Source organism: Sminthopsis crassicaudata, chromosome 2 (assembly GCF_048593235.1).
Source record: "Sminthopsis crassicaudata isolate SCR6 chromosome 2, ASM4859323v1, whole genome shotgun sequence".
Taxonomy (NCBI): domain Eukaryota; kingdom Metazoa; phylum Chordata; class Mammalia; order Dasyuromorphia; family Dasyuridae; genus Sminthopsis; species Sminthopsis crassicaudata.
Genome location: NC_133618.1, coordinates 434,051,475 through 434,070,778, shown reverse-complemented (window position 1 = coordinate 434,070,778; position 19,304 = coordinate 434,051,475). Strand labels below are relative to the sequence as shown.

General features: G+C 48.9%; 1 protein-coding gene across 3 annotated transcripts in view; it reads right to left on the bottom strand.

The window, feature by feature from the left end:
• UNC5A (unc-5 netrin receptor A) overlaps window positions 1-19,304 on the bottom strand; it is a 99,294-nt gene that overhangs the window by 32,005 nt on the left and 47,985 nt on the right. The window lies entirely within an intron of this gene.

Genomic DNA, 19,304 nt, shown 5'->3' with positions numbered 1-19,304 from the left:
CCTAGAAACAAGCAGACACACAGCACGGCCTCTTGGGCCTCTGCAGGGGACATCCCGTCTTGGGGCCTACCCTCCCAAACAAGACTCCGTCCTGGTCAGAGCCATAGTTAAAGGACTTACAGCTAAAAGAGACTCAATGGGGAAACTGAGTTCTGGAGAGAAATGTGCTGCCCTAAGTTAAAGAACAAGTAAGCAACAGAGGGGAGACCGACCTGGGATTTCTAACTCCAAATGTCTTAGGCAATTCAGAGCCCCTTCTCCCGCCAGTTTTCAGGTTTTAAAAAAGCTTCATTAGGAGTGACTACACGAAGAAGAAAAGTCGCAAATGAGGGAGCGTGTGAAGGGTAAGTCAGTCAGGACCACAAAGGTCGCTCTCTTGTCTGCTTGCTGTTAGGACCAGCCAGGGGGATTGCCCCATCTCTGTGTCTTCCCTGGCCCCTCTGAGGGCATCTGTCCAGTCTCCACAATGTCCCAAAGAAGCAGCCGCCCAGCTCCTGCCCGAATGCCCAGGGCCCGGGGGTCCCCGACCTGCTTCCTCCGAGGCAGGCCAGCCTTCCTTCAGGCGTCGCAGATGTGGAGATAATTCCTATTTCTGCTATGGAATTTTTTCTTCTACCAAGCTAGAATCTGCTTCCCTCTCCTCCCCTCCCTTCTCCCAGCACACAAACTGCTGCCCCAGCGCTGCCCCCCGAGGCCTGAGCAGAACAAATTTAATCCCTCTTCCTCTTGAGGCATTTATCATATCCTCCCCAAGTACTCTCTTGTTTGAGCAACAGATTCCTTATTCCTTCAGATGATCCCTGTGTGTCCTGGGCCAGTCCCCTCCTCCCAATGTGCTCTAGTTTGTCCGCGTCCACCCTAAAGTGTGTGGCCCAGCCCATCATGCCCCCGCGCTGGTCTGGTCAGAGCAGAGGGCCGGGAGGACAAGAGGGTCTCTCTATCCAGGGGGGTCAGGGAATACCTCCTTCTGCACCAGATATTGCTGAGCCCGGAAGCTGAAAATCCCCTCAAATACTGGTGAGGCAGGGGCGGGTTAATCGTGCCTCTCGGTGACCCCATTGGGCTGTTCCTGCCAGGACGCCGGAGCGGTCTGCTGTTTCCTTCTCCGGCTCACTTTACAGGTGAGGAAATGGAGGCAAACGGGGTAAAGTGACTTGCCCAGGGTCACACAGCTGGGAACGGTCTGAGGCTGGCTTTGGCCTCCCGACTCCATCCACTGCATCCACTGCCCTCTTGGAGTCAGGGGCTTGGGCTCAAATCATACCTTGGTTAATTACTCCTTATGTGAGCTTGCTGGCATTCAAGCTCTACCGACTTCAATGCCCTCGTCTGTTCAATGAGAGGCCTGGACTTGCCGGCCTGAAAACCCCTCTTGGTCCAACATCTCTGTCCCAGGACCTCTCAAAGCTTCGGTATCCCTATCTGCAAAGTTCACTCTCTACCCCTGGGGCTGCTGTGAGGAAAAAGAATCTGCAGCGTGCCGAGGAGCTGGGAATAACCTTGTCCCTGGGCAGCCCGGAAGCGGGTGGGGACGGTTACTCCGTGGGTTTAGAGGCAGCCAACACTTGGGACACCACTTTTGCTTTGCAGTCATGCGACCCCCTTTCTTGCCTTTCTGGTCTCTCCCCCCCTTTCTCCGAGTCTTACAAACCCCCCAAATTTGAGGGGGGAGGAAGGGGAGGAGGGGGAGGAAAGGGTTCCATTTGGGGGCATCTCTCCCAGGACACTCCACGAAGCTTTTACACATGAGCCTCCCAGGAGTCCTTGCTCCCCAAACATCCGGCGGATGCCTGGCAGGGCAGCACTGCCGAGCTGGGTGGGGCCTCCTAAGCATCCTGCACAACCTGTAGCTGAGCGGGAGAGCCTTCTGGTGCCATGGGGACGAGGGGTCACCGGCTTCTACCTGAGCCTCCGAGCTGTGGGGCCAGGCTGGGCCTGATCTCGCCTGTGGGACAGCAGCTTTCACATCGTATCTCCTCCCCCTTCCCCTGTCTCTGGGTCTCTTTCCCCTTCGTGCGACCTCCCTGTGGCGTTGGGACCACTGAAGCATACGGACAGCCAGATTAGGGAAGAGCAGCAGGCCTCTTTGCCAGGCCTGATACCAGGCCAAGTCTAAATGGGCTTCTAGGCCTGCCTCAACTCTGCCCTCTGCTCTGACCCAATCTAGTTCTAGTCGTAACTGGTCCTCCCTGTCCCCATCTCACCCGATTCCAGTTCTGAAACCACGGTCCCAATTCCATCCCAATCTAATTCCACTTCAACATCTTCCCATGCTCCGATTCCCGACCTTGCCAAACTGGTCCAGTCCCCCCTTTTTCAGCCCCGCCCCAACACCACCTGTGCTGCCCTTTGTCCTGACCACACCCATGTCTAGCCACTGTTTCTGGATGTAGAAAGGTCGGAGTTTGGGGGAGTGGGCAGGGGAGAAAGAAAGCAAAAGAACTTGGAGACAGCATCAGGTCCTGTCCCCGCCACTAATTCACTGCCTGACTTTGGGCACACCCCTCAGTCTTCTTGTCTGTAGAGTGGGTGAGCGGGATTTCATGGTAGCTTCAGGTCCCTCTAGCTCTGGAAGTCTGTGACTCTAAGGCAGCAGAGAAGCAGAGAGACCTTGGAAAGGTCCCGACAGCCCAGAAGTGGGATCTGAGGCATGTTTCTGGCCTGAGCCCATCCACTGGTCTGTGGCCAGGGAATGTGAATGGAGAAAAGCTCAGCCCTCATTTCCTCTTCCCCTCTTCTCCCCACACAGGCAGCTCCGCTTCGGGTGGGGGAGATGCTCAGCCCCTTTCCCTGACCCGTTCTCTGACCCGCCCCTCCGGGATCCTCAAGAACCCACTTCCTGGGCACAAACTGAGACCCAGACTTCCTGGTCATATTTCCCTGCCTGGGGCAGGGGGTGCTTGGGAGTGGGGAGGCTTCTAGCCAGAAGTTCTAAAGCTAGCCAAGGGATTCAGGGAGTGAGGGGGAAAGACTTCAACCGGAGGTCCGTCACAGACATCCCCGGGCTGCTGGGAGCCCGCTGCCAGAGCCGTGGCCACCAGGCACCCGAGGGGGGTGGGGCAGGGCCAAGGGCTTCCTGAGCTTTCCTCTCCGGCATCCCTGTCGGCCCATCCATTACCGCACCAAGCATTGCTAGCGTCAGGCGCCCGCTGAACCCGCCACAATCCCTCATGTCTGCATTTAACTGCTAATGAAAAATAAATGTTCCGTGACCAATGAGGGGCACAGCTCACTTCTCTGGGGGCTGCATCACGCCAAACCACGCCGTGCTCTCCGCCGCCGCCTCCTGCTCCAGCCGGGAGACCCAGGGGACGTTTGACTCTTCCCTCCTGGGCAGCCCACGCTGCCAAGGGCACCCACGGGGCCCTGAGGTCAGGGGAGGGGACTGCTCTGGGGACAGGCGCAGGGCCCCTTCTGGGTTTTCGTCGCTCTGATCTATAAAATGGGGCTGATAACCCCTCTTTGCTTTCCCTCCTGGGTCCAGTTTGAGGATCAATATCTGAATAATCTTTCTCACATACAGATGTAGTCAAGTAACTTGTCAGCTCAGAAATCTTTAGAGATTCCTTGTAGTCTGCTGAGTAAAATCCAAACTCTTCTGTTTGGCATTCAAGGCCCTTCACAGTCTGATGCCCCCCACCTTTCCAGCTCGATTACATATTACTCCCATGCATTCTGTACTCCAATTAAAAAGGACACTTCCTTGAGCTCTGAACATGCATGCCCTGGGATTTCTTGCCTTTTCTCCTTCTGTCCCCCTCTACCTGCAATGTCCTCCCTCCTCCCCTCTGCCTGGTGAATTCATAACCATCTGTTAAAAGCTAGCTCAGACGCCGCTGCTTCTAGGGAGCCTTCGCCCCTCCGATCTCCTGGGTGTGCGTCTCTAGCGCGAGGCTCTCTGGATCAAAAGGTGCGGACATTTTAGCCACTTAGGAGAATTCCAAACTCTTTTCCAGAATGGTCAGAGCAATCCACAGCTCCACGAATAAGGATTCCTGTCCTTTCACAACACGGGCTACTCTGATTCTTTTAGTTATCTTTGCTAATTTTCTGGGTGTGAAGAGAAACCTCTGAGTTGTTTGGATTTTAATTTCTCTTTTTTTCAAAAAATAAAATTTCTCCGCCTGTCTGTTTTCCTCCCTCCCTCCCTCTTTCTTTCTCATCACTAAATGTCTACCGCTATCTCTTCTCTCCCCTTTCTGGAGAGCCATTCCATATAATAGAATTTCTCTTGTTATTAGAGACCTGAATGAAAAAAAACATTTATTAAGTGCCTACTTAATAAGTACTTATTAAGTAAGTACTCATTAAGTACTTATCATGTGCCAGGTATTATGCTAAGTGCTCAGGATACAAATACAAGCAAGACAGTCCTGGCCCTTGTGGGAGCTTACATCCTAGTAGAGGGGGCAGACATGGGGGGGGGGAAGTACGGGGTGGAGTATGTAAGAAACCCCTCCAAGGACATGGGAGTAAAACAGAGGTCTACCTCTTAGATCCAGGATCCTAGGCAGAAGAGTCCAGGTTCTGCAGGGAGTGGGACAAAGAGGACAGAGGGAGAGGACAGTGGAAATGTCTGGGGAGTGAGGAGCAGGCTGAACCTCAGAGCCAGAGTTCCAGGAGCAGCATCCCAGAGCCGGAAGGGGGGGGGCGAGTACGGCGGCACGGTCTGGAAATGGGGAGCGACAGGGAGGCCGTTCTGGGCCAGGAAAAGCCAGAGACCTCCGCTCAGGGACCAGATCGGGAACAGTCTGCTCGGACCCCACGTACCGTTCATACACTGCTAAGGTGAACTTGCCAGGTAATACTGTGCTTGTGTCTTTCCTTCTGCTAGCCGTGAGCTCAGGATGGCTTCCTACCCCCGCCCCTAACACAGCACAATTCTCTAAATATACAGTATTCCATTCAAACCAATCAGCTTTTTAAAAGCAGCTTTTTGATGCACAGAGGGCCGGGCCTGAAGTCAGGAAAACCTGAATTCACCTGGTCTCAGGCACTTGGGAGCCCTGGCCAAGTCACCTCTCCCCGTGTGCCTCAGACTGCGCGTCTGTAACACGGGCTGCAGAAGGACATGGCAGCCCAGTCTAGTGTCTCCGCCAAGAAAATCCCAAGTAGGGTCTCTGAAAGTCAGACAGGACTGGAAAAATACCTGCTTTAAGTGCCGTAGCAGGCTCTAGAAGTACAGACACAAAGATGAAAGCCGTCTCTGCCCTCGGGGCAGACCTTGTATTCTACCAGGAAACACCACCTAGAGGACGGAGGAGAAAACACAAAGCAACCTGAGGAAGAAAGTGTGCTCATCTCCGGGATGTGGGAGATCAGGGAAGGCTTCCTGGAGGAGGAGGAATCTTACAGCGGGGACTTAATGTTTGTTAAATTAAGAGTGTGAAAGTGTGTTTGTGGGGGGAGGAGGTGAAAGTGCTCCTGACACTTAAGAGAGCGGTGATGGTATTATTAGCCAACACACGCTGCCGACACTTCCAAACGTGGAGTTCACAGCTCAAGTCAGTCTAGGGCTGTCTTTCTAATTAGGTCTAAAATACAATTCATTTCAAGAAATAGAAAGCCACCATTGTATACAAGGCCCGATTCAAGGAGCAAGGGACACAGACCCTGCTGTCAAAGCTGAATCTCTAAGGCATTCCGAGGGGAAGGAAGCCCATCCCTAAGTCCTGACACAAGGGAGAGGACGGGACATAGGGCGATGAGGAGTCTGGTCAGAAGGGAAGTAGGGAAGCGAGAAGGAGGGAGGCTTCGCGGAGGACGTGGCCCGTGAGTGGGTCCTCAAAGGGAGAGAGTTCATCTTTTGGAGAAGGGGTGGCCCCTCTGCCTGACTTCAGACTGCCAAAGGGACCCATGACCCCAAAATGAAAGGGCAAGATGCCCTGGCCTAGGCCGATCTCCTTATTTTACAGTGGAAGAATAATTCCCAGAAGACAAAAAAGTTGCCTTAAGGTCAGCCAACATTTAGAGTGGTCAGAATTCAAAAACAGGTGACGGGATGATAGGATTATAGATGTAAAGTCAGGAGGTACTGAATGCAACCCCATTTTAAAGATGAGAAAACTGAGGACGGGAAATGCCTCAGCTAAGGTCATAAAGGCAGTAAATGGCAAAGCCCACGCGTCCTGACTCCAAATCTACCACTCGTTCCGGGACAGCTCCTCGGCGGCCACCAGACAGGGAGTGAGGCGGAAGTGCTGGCAGGCAGCGGGCCCTGTCCCGGTGTCCCACCTCCCGGAAGTATCCGCGGCACACCAAGGGACGGAGAATCGCCCCGGCTCTATGGAAACAACAGCGGAGGGTGAGTCCCCAGATTCGGGCTGTCCAATCCTGCGCCAAGGAGCCAGGTCTCCAGGCCTGCGGGAGAGCTGGGGAGGAGGCTGCGAGGCTCAGTAGGACTCCTCCCTCCCCCCTGCCGGCCGTATGAGGCACCCCGAAATAGCACCGTGTGATCTCTGTTACCGCTCTGGCCTTGTGACTTCATTAGCATAAAGAACTAGGGGCAACCATTCTCTGGGGTACAGATCTACAACTGCTGCAGAGCATCTCCTCGTGAGGAGTCACCGGGGCGGCGGGAACATTAGCTGAACTGCCCAAAGAACAAAGGACAAACAAGAAGACCAGACTGGTCTCAGGTCCTCCGACTCCACTGGCGCCCCAGCCACTGCACCAGCTGGCTGCCAAACAAAGACTGGCTTCCTTGCAGGGCAGGCCCAGGACGAGGGAGGCGCTGCTGAGCGAAGGGCCCAAGGGCTGGCGGCGGGACGCCAGTGTCCGGAGGCAGGGCCTCCTCCATCTCCCAGACCTCTTCTACCTCAGCGATTCTGCAGCCCTTTAATCCAGGCAATCTTTCTGGCGAGCTGAGCGTGAATTATGCTCATGACGGCACGGATGAGGGACGGAGGCAAAGGAAGCGTTCCGGAGCATGGGGAAGAGTCCCCGCCGAGGTCCTTTCGGTAGCTAAGGCTCTCTAAGGCCTGGGGGGAGTCCAAGAGGGGCCAGGGAGGGAAGCTCTGGGCCGGCTCCCTCCCGGATCCTTCCCTCCTCGGTGCCCTCCAGCCTGCAGCCCATTTGCTTAAGCTCCTAGAGCTGTGTCCACCCCCTTCCCCAGCCGCTCAGTTTCCATGGTTACTCGCCTGTGACAGTGCCACAGGACCCAGCAACATCTCCGAGAGCAGGAGAAAGTCATTCTCTCTCCTGGAGTGTGACTGTGTCTGTGCTCACCCTGACAAGACACCGATCGTGGGAAAGCGCACCCGCACACCCCCTGACCCGCACTTTCCAACTCGGACACCCCAGACACGCAGTGATGCAGACCCCCGCGGCCCCACTGACGGGGAGACCCTCACCCACACTCCCGGCCCCGCCTGCGGGCACTGCCCGGTGCACACAAGGGCACCGGTGTGGCTCGAAGGCAGCGGGCGCAGGGCCCTCTTGGGCAGGCCGGCGTCCGTGGCCAGATCCACGGCCTGCTAACAAAGAGAGGTGGGGCTCCTTGTCCCACAGCCCTTCCTGACTAGGGCAGGTGTCTGCAGTCCTGCCCCCAGCGGAGAAAGGTCAGGGGCAAGGGCAGGGTGGAGGGGACGGAGGGGAAGGAAGGGTCCCAGCCCCTGGAGGACTGGCCTCTCTTCAGGCCAGGGAAACAGTTAATAAAGGAAGCCCTAAATAAGCATTTGATTAGCAAACGATAAAATAGCTATTGTGTCCCTGGATTAAGCTGTAATTGTTGCTGATAATTGGCTGGTTAGAATTTAATAAGCTGCAATTAAGTGGAATGGAATCCGGAGTAATTATGGTTCCTCACAACCCACAGTGAGCAGGGGAGAAGGGCCTCCTTCCTGCTCTGGAGTCTTGGTTTGCTAAACACCCGTTTCCCTGCTCTCCAGACTGGCTGGAGAGCCTGGGAGGAGCGGGGTGGGCGGGAGAGAGCTCAGTGTGGGTGCTGCCGGCAGCGCCCAGGGACCGGAGCCTGGGGGCGAGCCCGTGGAGGCCGCCCGGAAACCCCTGGCCCAGCGCCAGGCTCGGCTCCGCAGGACGGACGCCCTGCGCCAGGGCGAGGCAGCTCTAGAAGGCCGACTCGGCGGGCTGTCCCTGGCGCACCCCGGCAGCGGGAGACAAAGGCGGGGAGCACTGGGGAGGCTGGGAGGGTCTGTGGCCCAGGGCTGATACAATGAGGGAAGTGCTACCGTAATTGGGAGGGAAAGCTAGCTGAGCCGGGAGGAGACTGCGGGGCCCAGTCCACATGCTTGCACACACATAATCAGGCACATGTAAATCATACCTCCATACATGCTCTGGGGGAAATGCAGGGCGGCCTGAGAGGGATTTTGGAAGGCTTGAATCATGGTCGGGCTAGGAACAGGGCCCCTCTCCGCAGCCCGAGTCTGGCCCGACGCTCACGCTCGGCACTTTCTCCGGGACTACTCTGCAGACCCCGTCCTCTGTACCCTGGTCACGTTCTAGCCCACCGGCCTCAGGTGCTGCCGCAGCCTCTGACTGGGGATAATAAACGGCCTCCAGGACGCTTCGTTTATAGTCCCATCAGCATTTTTACAACGTAGCTGGCAATTAATTTAATTAAAAGCCCTGTCCTGGACATAGAGACATTTCATATCCCACTGGCTCAACAACAAGCCCCCTGTCACAGCTGCTGGGGACCCACCCTGGACTCCTGGCACAGCTCGGATCTTCCTGGGGGCCGCACCTTGGGAAACGTCCCTGGAAGGGTCCTGGGCCGGAGGGAGGGGCCAGGTAGTGGGCAAGTGCAAGCCACAAAAGCTGGACCTGCCACCTCCAAGATACCTCCCCAAAATAGGAGCTCAGAGGTCCGTAAAATTTCTGGCTGGAAGAAACAGACCCCTGAGACATGAAGTGCCCCAAAGCACTTTCATTTGGTGGGGAGAGGGGAGGGCAGAGGGTGAGAATAATTGTCCCCATTTTACAGAGGAGAAAACTGAGTTGTGATATAATTGATAAGTGAGAGTTTTAGAGAGAATAAATCACTTTAAAGATGTGAGCTGGTGATGCTCCTCAGTAATAAAACTTCCTAATGATTAGAGCTGTCTGAAAGGTGGGCCACAGCCTCAAGAGGGGGTCTTCTGGGAGAGGCTGGATGACCACTAGTCAGGGCTACTGCAGAAGGGCTTGGACTGTGGCCCTCTGAGGGCCCCTGCAATGCTGACAGACTCTACAGAGGAAGAAACTGAGGCCTGCAGAGGGGAGAAGCTTGTCCAAGGCCACAGCAGCAAGGCGGGGCTGGAGCCGAGACGACAGACTGACCCGCGTCCGCCCCCCCTCACGTGCACCGGGCGGCACATGTGATCTTGCTCAGCCAGTGTCACTGCTCCCTGTAGGGGATCCTAGTCCCTGCGGTGTCCAGGCTCGGGAAAACTGGGAGTCCGCATGTGCACTCTCACACGGCAACACAGCCAGATTCTTCCCAGGCCCTCACCCCCATCTTCCACAGTCACGGGCACATGCGCGGGAACCCTGGGCACACTACGGGCACACTGGGCCCAGCACAGGGTGGCTCCGTGTTGGAGCGAACTCTGGACCAGGACTCTGGAGCCCCGGGTTCTGTCTTACTGATATGACAACAGGTCAGTCATCCCACAGCTGGAATGATTTCCTCATTTGTAAAGAAAGAGGAATGAAGAAGAGGGAGGAAGAAAGAAGGTGTTACGTTGTGATCTGGAGCAAATCGCTGTGGGCTTCAGTTGGTCTCCCCGTAAATTAGGGAGAGAGATTGTACAATACCATCTCTTAGACACTTCCCCAGTTTTAAATCAATTAATCCTAATTTGATAATGCTAATTAAGCAGTTATTATGGTGAGGGCAGTGTTCAAGGCAACGGGACATACAAAAACAATCCCTGTCCTCAAGAAGTTTACATCCTCATGGCAGGGGAAGCACATCATAAATACAAATAAGAATGAGGTATGACTTGTTTCAGTGGACAGAGATGGGAGAAAGGTGCTAGGTTAGTACTAATTACAGTTGGGACACAGAGTGTATGAAAAAGGAGTGAAATAAGACTTAAAAGGGAGTCCCACTGTGAAGGCCCTCAACGCCACCCTTTGAAGCCTATGTTTTACCCTGCTGGCAATGGAGAGGGGAAGAGTTGTGGAAGACTATTCTGGCAGCGGTGTGGTGGAGAGAGGGGAAAGGGAAGAGAATGAAAGCAGGGAGATTAATTAAAAGGCTTCTACAGGTAAGATGTGAGGAGGGCCTGAACCAGGTGGTGATCTAGTGAACAGAAAGGAGATGGATTCAAAAAATGGAAGAAAAGTTGGCAACAATCGGCAGCTAATCAGCTACTGGGGGGGGGATGGTTAGGGAGAGGGAAGAGCCAAAGTTAACTCCAAGATGACTGGGTGGAATAGTAGCATCTTGAAAAGAAGCAGGGGAAATCGGAAGGACAGTTTTAGGGGAGAGTAATACTAGAATTCAATTTTTGCAAAGCACTTTACATATCTCATTTGATTATCACAACAGCTATATATATTATAAAATAATATAAAACTATATAACACAAAATATCAGATATTACAATATGATATATTATGATATAATACTATATGATAAAATATTATGTAATAATGGAAGGTACTGTTATTGTCTCTATTTTATAGATAAGGAAATTGAAGTTGAGAAAGAATCTGCCGTAAGGGGTGGTGCAGTGGATAGAGCATCAGCTCCAAAGTCAGGAGGACCTGAGTTCAAATCTGACCTCAGACACTTAACACTTCCTAGCTGTGTCGCCCTGGGCAAGTCCCTTAACCCCAATTGCCTCAGGAAAAAAAAAAATCTGTCTTAAGAGATCAAGACACTTGTCTAAGGGTCCAAGTCTTACTGGCTTCAAGTATGACCACCTTTTCCACTAAGTCACTAGCTGGCCCTGTGAATATGAGAAGTTCTACTTTTGACCACTTCTCTTTGTTGTTGGGTCCAAGATGCTTTACAGGACTTCCAGAAGAGATACCCAGCAGACAGCTGATGGCACATATGGTGTTCAGGAGAGAGATTAGGATGTGTAGAAAGATGTAGTGGGGAAAGAGCATATTGGAAGACCTAGATTCTTATTTTAGTACTATGATGTTAGACACGTCAATTCTGCTCCCCGAGGAGATGGTTTTTCATTGGTATAATTAGAAGGTTAAGTCTATGAATTGGCTAGATTACTGGACCTCCTGAATTCTTTCTCTGAAATTCTCACAGTTCTTTAAGACCCACTCACATGCTACCGCCTCCAGGAAACACACCTGATACTATGATGTTGGGTTGATGGAGAATAGGATGAGCATGTGGTTCTGGAGAATTGCTCCCCTATTTGTTCTTCCCTGAGCCATTTTGAAGGGAGAGAACCCCTTTCCCCTACACCTGAAGAAGTGAATAATAAGGTTGGATGCATCTGTTAGTCACAGGTGAGGCACTGAGCAAACTATGGACACTTTCCTTCTTAGCAGTCATAGTCAGTGCTCAGAGATTTAGATTAGAAGTCTTGGGTCTAAATTCTGGATCTGCCATTTACAGCTGTGGATACTTCAGCAAGTCACTCCTATTTCTCTAAATCTCAGGGTTTTTAAAAAATAGTCATAAAAAAGTTATAAAGATTTGAAAAATCAATCTATACTCAGTGCCTCTACTTCTTCCTTTCTCATTCTCTTTTGCTATCTGGTTTCTGATCTCATCATTCAACTGAAAACTGCCCTCCCCAAAGTTAGCAATGATCTCTTGTCAAACCTAATGACTTTTTCCTCAACCCTCATCTTTCTTAACCTCTCTGCAGCATGTGATACTCTTAATCATCTTCTTCTATGGAGATTCTCTCCTCTCTGGGATTTCTGGACATTCTCCAACCAGCTTGACCACTCCTCCGTCTCATTAGCTAGATAACTTCATCCTCTGTCACAGCCTCTGTTGGTATACCCCAAGGCTCAACTCTTACCTTTGACACTTACTAGCTATGTAACTCAGAACAAATCAGTTAACTTCTCTCCACTTCAGGTTCCTTATTTGCAAAATTGGGATATTTACAGAATCTACCTTACAAGTTATTGGGAAGTTTCTTTCTAAATCTTGAAACAATCACACTTCTTACCTTCTCAATGAGTGAGAGAGATGTTTAGAGGGAGCGAATTTGAACTCAAATTTAAAAAAAAATGAATATTAATTTTAAAAAAGAATTTGAAGTTACTACACAAATGCTAGCTACTATTATCTATGTATATGATTCTCTCTTACACACACACACACACACACATGCACACACACGCACACAGACACACAAGCATGTGAGCGCACTCATTCCTAGTCTCCCAGCACCTCCAACTACCTATTGATTATGTTGAACAGAATTTCTCATAGGCATCTCAAATGCAATACATTCAAAACAGAACTCATTATACTGTCCCACCCCATCAAACTTTCTAATATTGTTGAAGGAACCATCATTTTCCCAATTTCCCAAATGTCTTCAACTCCTCACTCTTCATTTCACTTATTCAATCAGTTGTCAAAGCTTGTCATTTCTACCTTCATAACATCTCTCACATCTGATCTCTCCTCTCCACCCACACAACCACCACCCTTATTCAAGCCTCATTCCCTCATTTCCTGATTTGTTGCAGCAGATTCCTAATTGCCCTTCCTGCTTCAAGATTCTCCCCACACCCATCTATTTCTTATACACCTTTCAAAGAGATTTCCTAAAGCTAAAGCATAGGTCTGAACATGTCATCTTTCCTTCCCCACCCCAGCTTTCTTCTTCTACTCAATAAACTTCAACAGCTCCCCACTATTTCCAATATAAAACAAGACCTCTTCTGTTTAGTATTTAAGACTCTTCACAATTGGGATCCTTTTCTAGCTTTCTAGTCTTCTTCTGACTTACTCCCTACCACATAACATACACTGAGCTCACTACAGCTCAATGACACTAGGCTTTTTGCTACATAGTGCTCTCCATCTCTTACCTCGATACTTTGCATATTGCTCTGCCTTATTTCCATCTCTTTACATTGCTGACTTCTTTCTACTGTCACTTCAAATGGTACCTATAGGAGGCCATCCCAGACTTCTAGTCACTTAGGCTTTCCTCTATAAGTAAGGTCACTCTCTACTCTGCATGGATCATGCACCTATTTATTTACCTGTAATTTTCCTATTATGCAAAGTCCTGGAGGACAAGAACTGTTTGGAACTTTTTTGGCCTTTCTTTATACTCACAATACTTAGCACATCATTTGTCACCAAGTAAGTGCTTAGTAAATGCTCATCTGAGGGGAATGCTCCATAAATCTTAAAGTGTTTGAGTGATTACTATTATTCTTGGACTTCTGATAGTGCAATGGGAAAGACAGCAGGGATTATGATCACCATTTTGGATATGGGGAACTTGAATTTTAAGAGGTGAAGCAGGCCCAAGTTCAAATGTGTGAGCAAAATGGTGTGATGAAACGGGTGCTAGACTCAGGGTCAGAAGATTTCATTCTGAGTACCAGTTCTGATGCTTCCCGGATGTGAGATCTCAGTGAAATCTAAACCTCAGGCTTAGTGTCCTGAGACCGGTTAAACAAAGATAATATTTGCATTTCCTTCCTTAGTCCCTTGTTGTGAGTGAGGTGTTTTGTAAATAAATGTTAAAGTCTACAGGAATGTAAGTGGTTAATATTATGGCTTTGGTCAAAGTTTCTTTCTGACCCTTAGTTGAATCATAATGCTGAAATCATCCTCCTTGAAGAGTTGTTTTGAGCTAATGGAAAAAAAGGGCTTAGGGGCTCTGTCAACCTTAAAGAGCTACAGAAAGGCTGGAGTATGTAGCTAAGATTCCTGACCTGAAGGTTTCAGAGTGCCCGCCTCCACTGGCCCTTCCCCCTTGCCGATGCACCCCTCCCCTCATTTCCAGAGCTCTCCAAACAAACTGGATAGAAGCTCAAGGGGACCCTGCATTATTTTAAGTAGCCGTAATTAAGTTGTCAGCCCAGAGTCCCTGTCCCTGGATGGCATTAACGCCTCTTCTCGTCATTACTCCCAACAAATCGCTGCCTCTGAATTAAGGGGAAGATGGATTCCTATGGGGAGAGGGCAGGGCTTGATGTGTATGCATAGGTACATGTGTACATATGGAGAAAGCGAGGTCCCTTTATCACACATGCAAGGGGAAACACTGCCCATTTTCTCTGATTATCTTCTGTCCGGATGGCACCTGGAGAGTCCTTGTAAGTGAAGTATCCCTGGGAGATGCCTGGGAGGTATCAGCACTGGACAGCGCCAGATCAGCCAAAGGGCAGTGGTTAGTGAGTCTCTCCCTTCTGGACAGGGATTGGCTGACTTGCACCCAGCAGCCCCTCAACTGTGGCTGCAGTTCTGAAGCCTCTCTCATGGCCCAGCCCCCGACGAGGCAGTAATTAGCCCTCACCCCACTTTAATTACCCGCTGTCCAAATAATTACCAGCTTGTTTATTTCCCTCAATGGCAGGGGCACTTTTTCGCTGGTATTGATTTCATGTTTTCTTGGTTTGTTCATTATCTCTCCTGCCCCTTTTTAATGGGCCCCAAGATGAAAGGGGGTTGGGAGAGAGTAAAGGAGGAAGGGGGAGGGGAACTGGTAGGACTGAAGAAAAGAAGGAAGAGAAATAAAGGGAAGAAAGAGAAATGAAGGAGAAAGGAGGAGACAGAATAGGAGAGTGAACCGAGGGCCTTATTTACTGTATGATCTTGGGCCAATTGTTTACCATCAATGCACAATTTAGGAAAGGGTTGGATTAGAATCTCTAAGACACTTTCCAGCTTCTAAAACCTTTTAGATCTAAAGCCTTTTCTGGCTCTAATTCTATATTCTGCCTTCTGAGATCCTTCCAGATCCATTCTGATTCTAAGACAATTCATTTTTCTGTGCCTCGGATTCCCCATCTGTAAAATAACCTGTCTCCAAGGTCCTTCTTCCAATTCTCATGTACTTATTTAAGAAAGAAGAGAAAAGGCACGAGAGTATGTTGACTGTATGTGCAGGACCTGAGGATTCAGCAGCCAGAAGTTCTGGAAGAGAAAGGCCTGCCTTGGCACCCCTGCATGGTCACAGATTCGGAGATCCCATGCATGGGCCTTTGGGGTGAGGGAAAAAGATGGGCTGAGAAGGGAGCACAGGAAGCATGATGTCCAGGGAAGAGGCCCCAGGAGAATGCCATCAGGGGCAGCCCTTCTCTGGGGTGCAGCTCTGGTATTTTTAGTCATTGTAACCAGGGAACTCCACCAGCCGAGGAACTCTTCAATACTGGGCTCAGTACAGGAGGTTCAGATGGCATCTATCTATCCATCCATCAATCTATCTACCTCTATATATGAGTAGAGTGTGTGTGTGTGTGTGTGTGTGTGTGTGTGTGTTTTATAAATGAAATGAGCTCCCACCCTCCCAACCTGAGGGGTAGACAGAATCCCTCCTCAGCCTGACCTCCCATCTTGGTCCCTTCGGCCTCCTTCTCACCTGCCTCCAGGTCGTCATGGAGACGCCTGTGTTGCCAACTATAGAAGGCTGGCAACAGAACTCAGCAACTCTCCCCTGCTGTGTGTGGGGAAGGAGGGGGGGAAGAGAAGAGAAAAGACAAAAGTGGGGGAGAGCTTTTGGTAAAAGGTAGATAGGCTAAAGAGGGAGAGGCCTGGGGCATCTTTGGGGGAAGATTTAGGGCCCCTGGAAGGGGTCATTAGTGTCTAATAAATCACTAATAATTGCATGAATATTTAAATCTTTTTTAAAAAACCCTTCACTGGGCATAGAGAGCTCCCCTGTATCGGTATTTATTGCTATCGAGCGGGAAGATATAAAAGTTGGTATCGGGCTGATTGAACTGGCTGTTATCTCGGCCGCTAAATGGGTAATTGGGAGCGAGAGACGCTATCAGCAGATATAAATTACCTACAGTAAACCCAGGGCATTAACCAAGGGTTTATTATCAATTATCCCCTAGCTCGTTCTCCTTAAAACGAACTTTAAGTATATTAATGAGAAAATTTACGGGTCTTAATGAATTGAGGAAGAAGAAAGAATTCTGGAGCCTCCCCTATCACCTGTTGGTTGGTGGGCTAGGAGCTTGGGCTCTTGGGCCAGGACTGTGGCTCTTTCTTACCTGGGTCCATCTCACAAAGAAGATTCATCTCCAGGGGATGAGGTGGAAAAGTCCCAAGATGAGACCAAAGAGGGATGAAGAGCTGTCTTTGTCAAAAGCAGCCCCAATTCTTTGTTCTGGCAGCTATCTCATCTTCTCATACTCCCAAGAAAAACCCATCTTCAGTACCTGGGAGACTGAAATTACAGAGCAAAGCAAGATGGAAGCCTGAGTCCAGTCCCAGAGACGGATAGCTGTGGGGCAGTAGAAAGAGCTCTTCATTTGGATTCAGGAGACCTGAGTTTAAATTCTCATTCTGATGCTTTACCGCATAAATAAATTTGGACAAGTTGTTTAAGCTGTCTGTACCTTAGTTTCCTCATCTGTTAATTAGGGATAATACTACTTACCTCAAAAATTGTTAAACAGATGAAATGAATGATGCATATAAAATGCTATAGAAATGTAAGCTATCTCCCTAAGCAAACCTACCCAGACCCAGCCTAGAAACTCATAGGCACTTGGGCCAACTTACCCTGGCCCTAAACAAAGACTAGTCCTGCCTTCTTATCAGAACCAGAGCTCCTGTGTCCAGTTACCTTCTCTATCTATGAGGCACCCTCATCCAAAGGTGCTTTCCTTCTAATTCCCCGGGGATGTTGGGATTGAATGCTGAAGGGACAATAAAGTTCATCTAACTTAAAAAAGGAAAAAAGAGAAAGGACTTGCCCACAGTCACACATTAGAGTAAATAGCTGAACAAAGTCATAAGGTAACAGAGTCAGGGTGGGAAGGGACTTTAGAGAACATCTAATACTTTAGAGAACATCTTGTCCAACCCCCCCCCCCAATTCCACAGATGAAGAAACTGAGACCCAGAAAGGTTATCTAGAGGCAGCGAGGTAGAACATTGTCTGATAGAGCTTGGTACGTGGAATCTGAAGATTTATTTTTGTTTTTCATTTATGTGACTTTTCATCACCTCATGGACCATTGTACACCAGTTTCTTATATCCTCTACTATCTCCCAAAGTCTGTCAAAGTTTCATGTTTGTTATTTCCATGACATCATCTATCCATCTCATTTTCCACTATCCCCTTTTCCTTTTGCCTTCAATCTTTTCCTGTAAGTCCCATCTTCTCATTATGTGGCCAGAGTATTTAAGTTTCAGCTTCAGTGATCCCAAGTACAGATTTGGCTTTTGGTCACATTAGCTATGTAACCCTGGACTGGTCACTTCATTAATGTATGTCTTAGTGTCCTTAACTGTAAAATGAAGATAATAATAGCACCTCCCTCCTTGGGTTGCTGTGAGGAGCAAATGAGATAATAATTATGAAGTTCTTAGCACAGTTATACCAGTTTCCTTAGCACTAGCCCAAAGCAGGTATTTAATAAAGGCATTTTTTCCTTCTTTTTCCCTCATGTGACTTACCAAAAGTCACAAAAATAAATGTGAACACATCTTCTTACTTGAAATCCTGTGTCCTTTCATGTCATACTGTCATTCAACCAATACATATTTGGTTTGTGGTGGGGGCTCTGAGATAAAAAGAAGGTTAAAAAAATCCCAAAGTTCTTTGTCAAGGGCAAGAAGTTCCAGCTGAGAGAGAGCTGTCATTCAGGGTAGATGGGAAGATGGTAAAAGATGCTAGAAATAAATAAGCAAATAAAATAGCAGCTATTTCTCCATCACTTTTATGTTTGCAAAGTGCTCTGTACATATTATCTCATTTGATTCTCATGGCTATTTGAGGAAAGTGCTAATATTATCCCTTGTTTACAGGCAGGACAATGAAGCTCAGAGAAGTTAGTGACTTGCCCAGGATAAGAAAACAGAACTACTCAACTCTCATTTTGCTTCTGTTTTCTCTGACAATGAAAAGGTTCTTCTGAATATGAAGGACAGAACAGAAATAATTAATGGGGAATTGAAATCCCAGATAAATCAGGAGAGCTGCCTTTAATAAGTTTATATCACCAGGCCTGAATAAACTGTATCTCAGGGTACTGGAAACAACTGGCAGATGAGATTGGCTGAACCACTGCCAAGGGTCCTCAAATAATCATGGACAATGGGAGCAACAGGATTAGAGAAGGTTCAATGCTTGCCCTAATTTCCATAAAGGTAGAGGGCATAAAGTCTCTTAACTATACACCAGTGAGCTTGAGAAGTATTCTTGACAAAATTCTAGAGCATATTAAAAGAATGGTTTGTGAGCATCCAGAAGAGGAAGTGGGGAACTGTAAGAGTTTCCTCAAGAATGGGTCAGGCAAGGCTAACCTCATTTTGGTGGTTTCTACACTGTTAGATAGGGGAAAGCTGATGCATACCTAGATATGAGCAATACTTTGGACAAAGTCTCTCAATGACCTTCTTGCAGACACCATGATGAGCTGTGGTACAGGGGGAATGATCAGATCCAAAGAAGGTTCATTAGTGGAGGAAGTCAACTCTCTGATGACTAGCACTGGGGAGCCATCTGTCCTTGTGCTCCTGGGTCATTTAAGACTTTTATCATTGACTTGGGGGAGGACACTGATGGCATGCTAATTATAAATCCGTAGATAATGCAAAACTGGGAGGGATGGCTGACATAGTGGATGACAGATTCAGGTCCAAGAACATCCTGAGAGATTAAAACAATGAGCTAAATCAAACAGGATGGAATGAAACAGCGCCTCCATTTGGGTTTTAAAAACCAACTTCTCAGGCTCCTGATTATACAAGAGTTTGTATGTGAAAGATATGGGTACTATAAATGTTTATATGAATCAACAACATGATAGAATAGCCAGAAAACATTAATTTGATCTTAGGCTGTATGAAGATAAGATCATTCCTGGTGGTCACAAAGCATCCAGAAAGAGGCCTATGTATTAGACCATATTTGGAATACTGTTCAGGTTGGGGTGCTGAATTTGAGGAAAGTTACTGACTAGCTGGAATAACCCCTGCTAAAGGCAACCAGGATGTCGATGAGACTGTGTAACTCAAGAATGGGATGAACAAACTGGAGTTATTTGGTCTGAAAGAGCTATCCTCATGTAGGAAAACTCTATCCTCAGGCAGAAAAAGAGCTATCCTTGGGCAGAAAGAGATCTATCCTCAGGCAGAAAGAGAGCTAGCCTTGAGTACCAGAAGATTTATTGTGTGGAAGAAAGATTAGACCTGTTTTGCCTGGCCCCAAAGGAA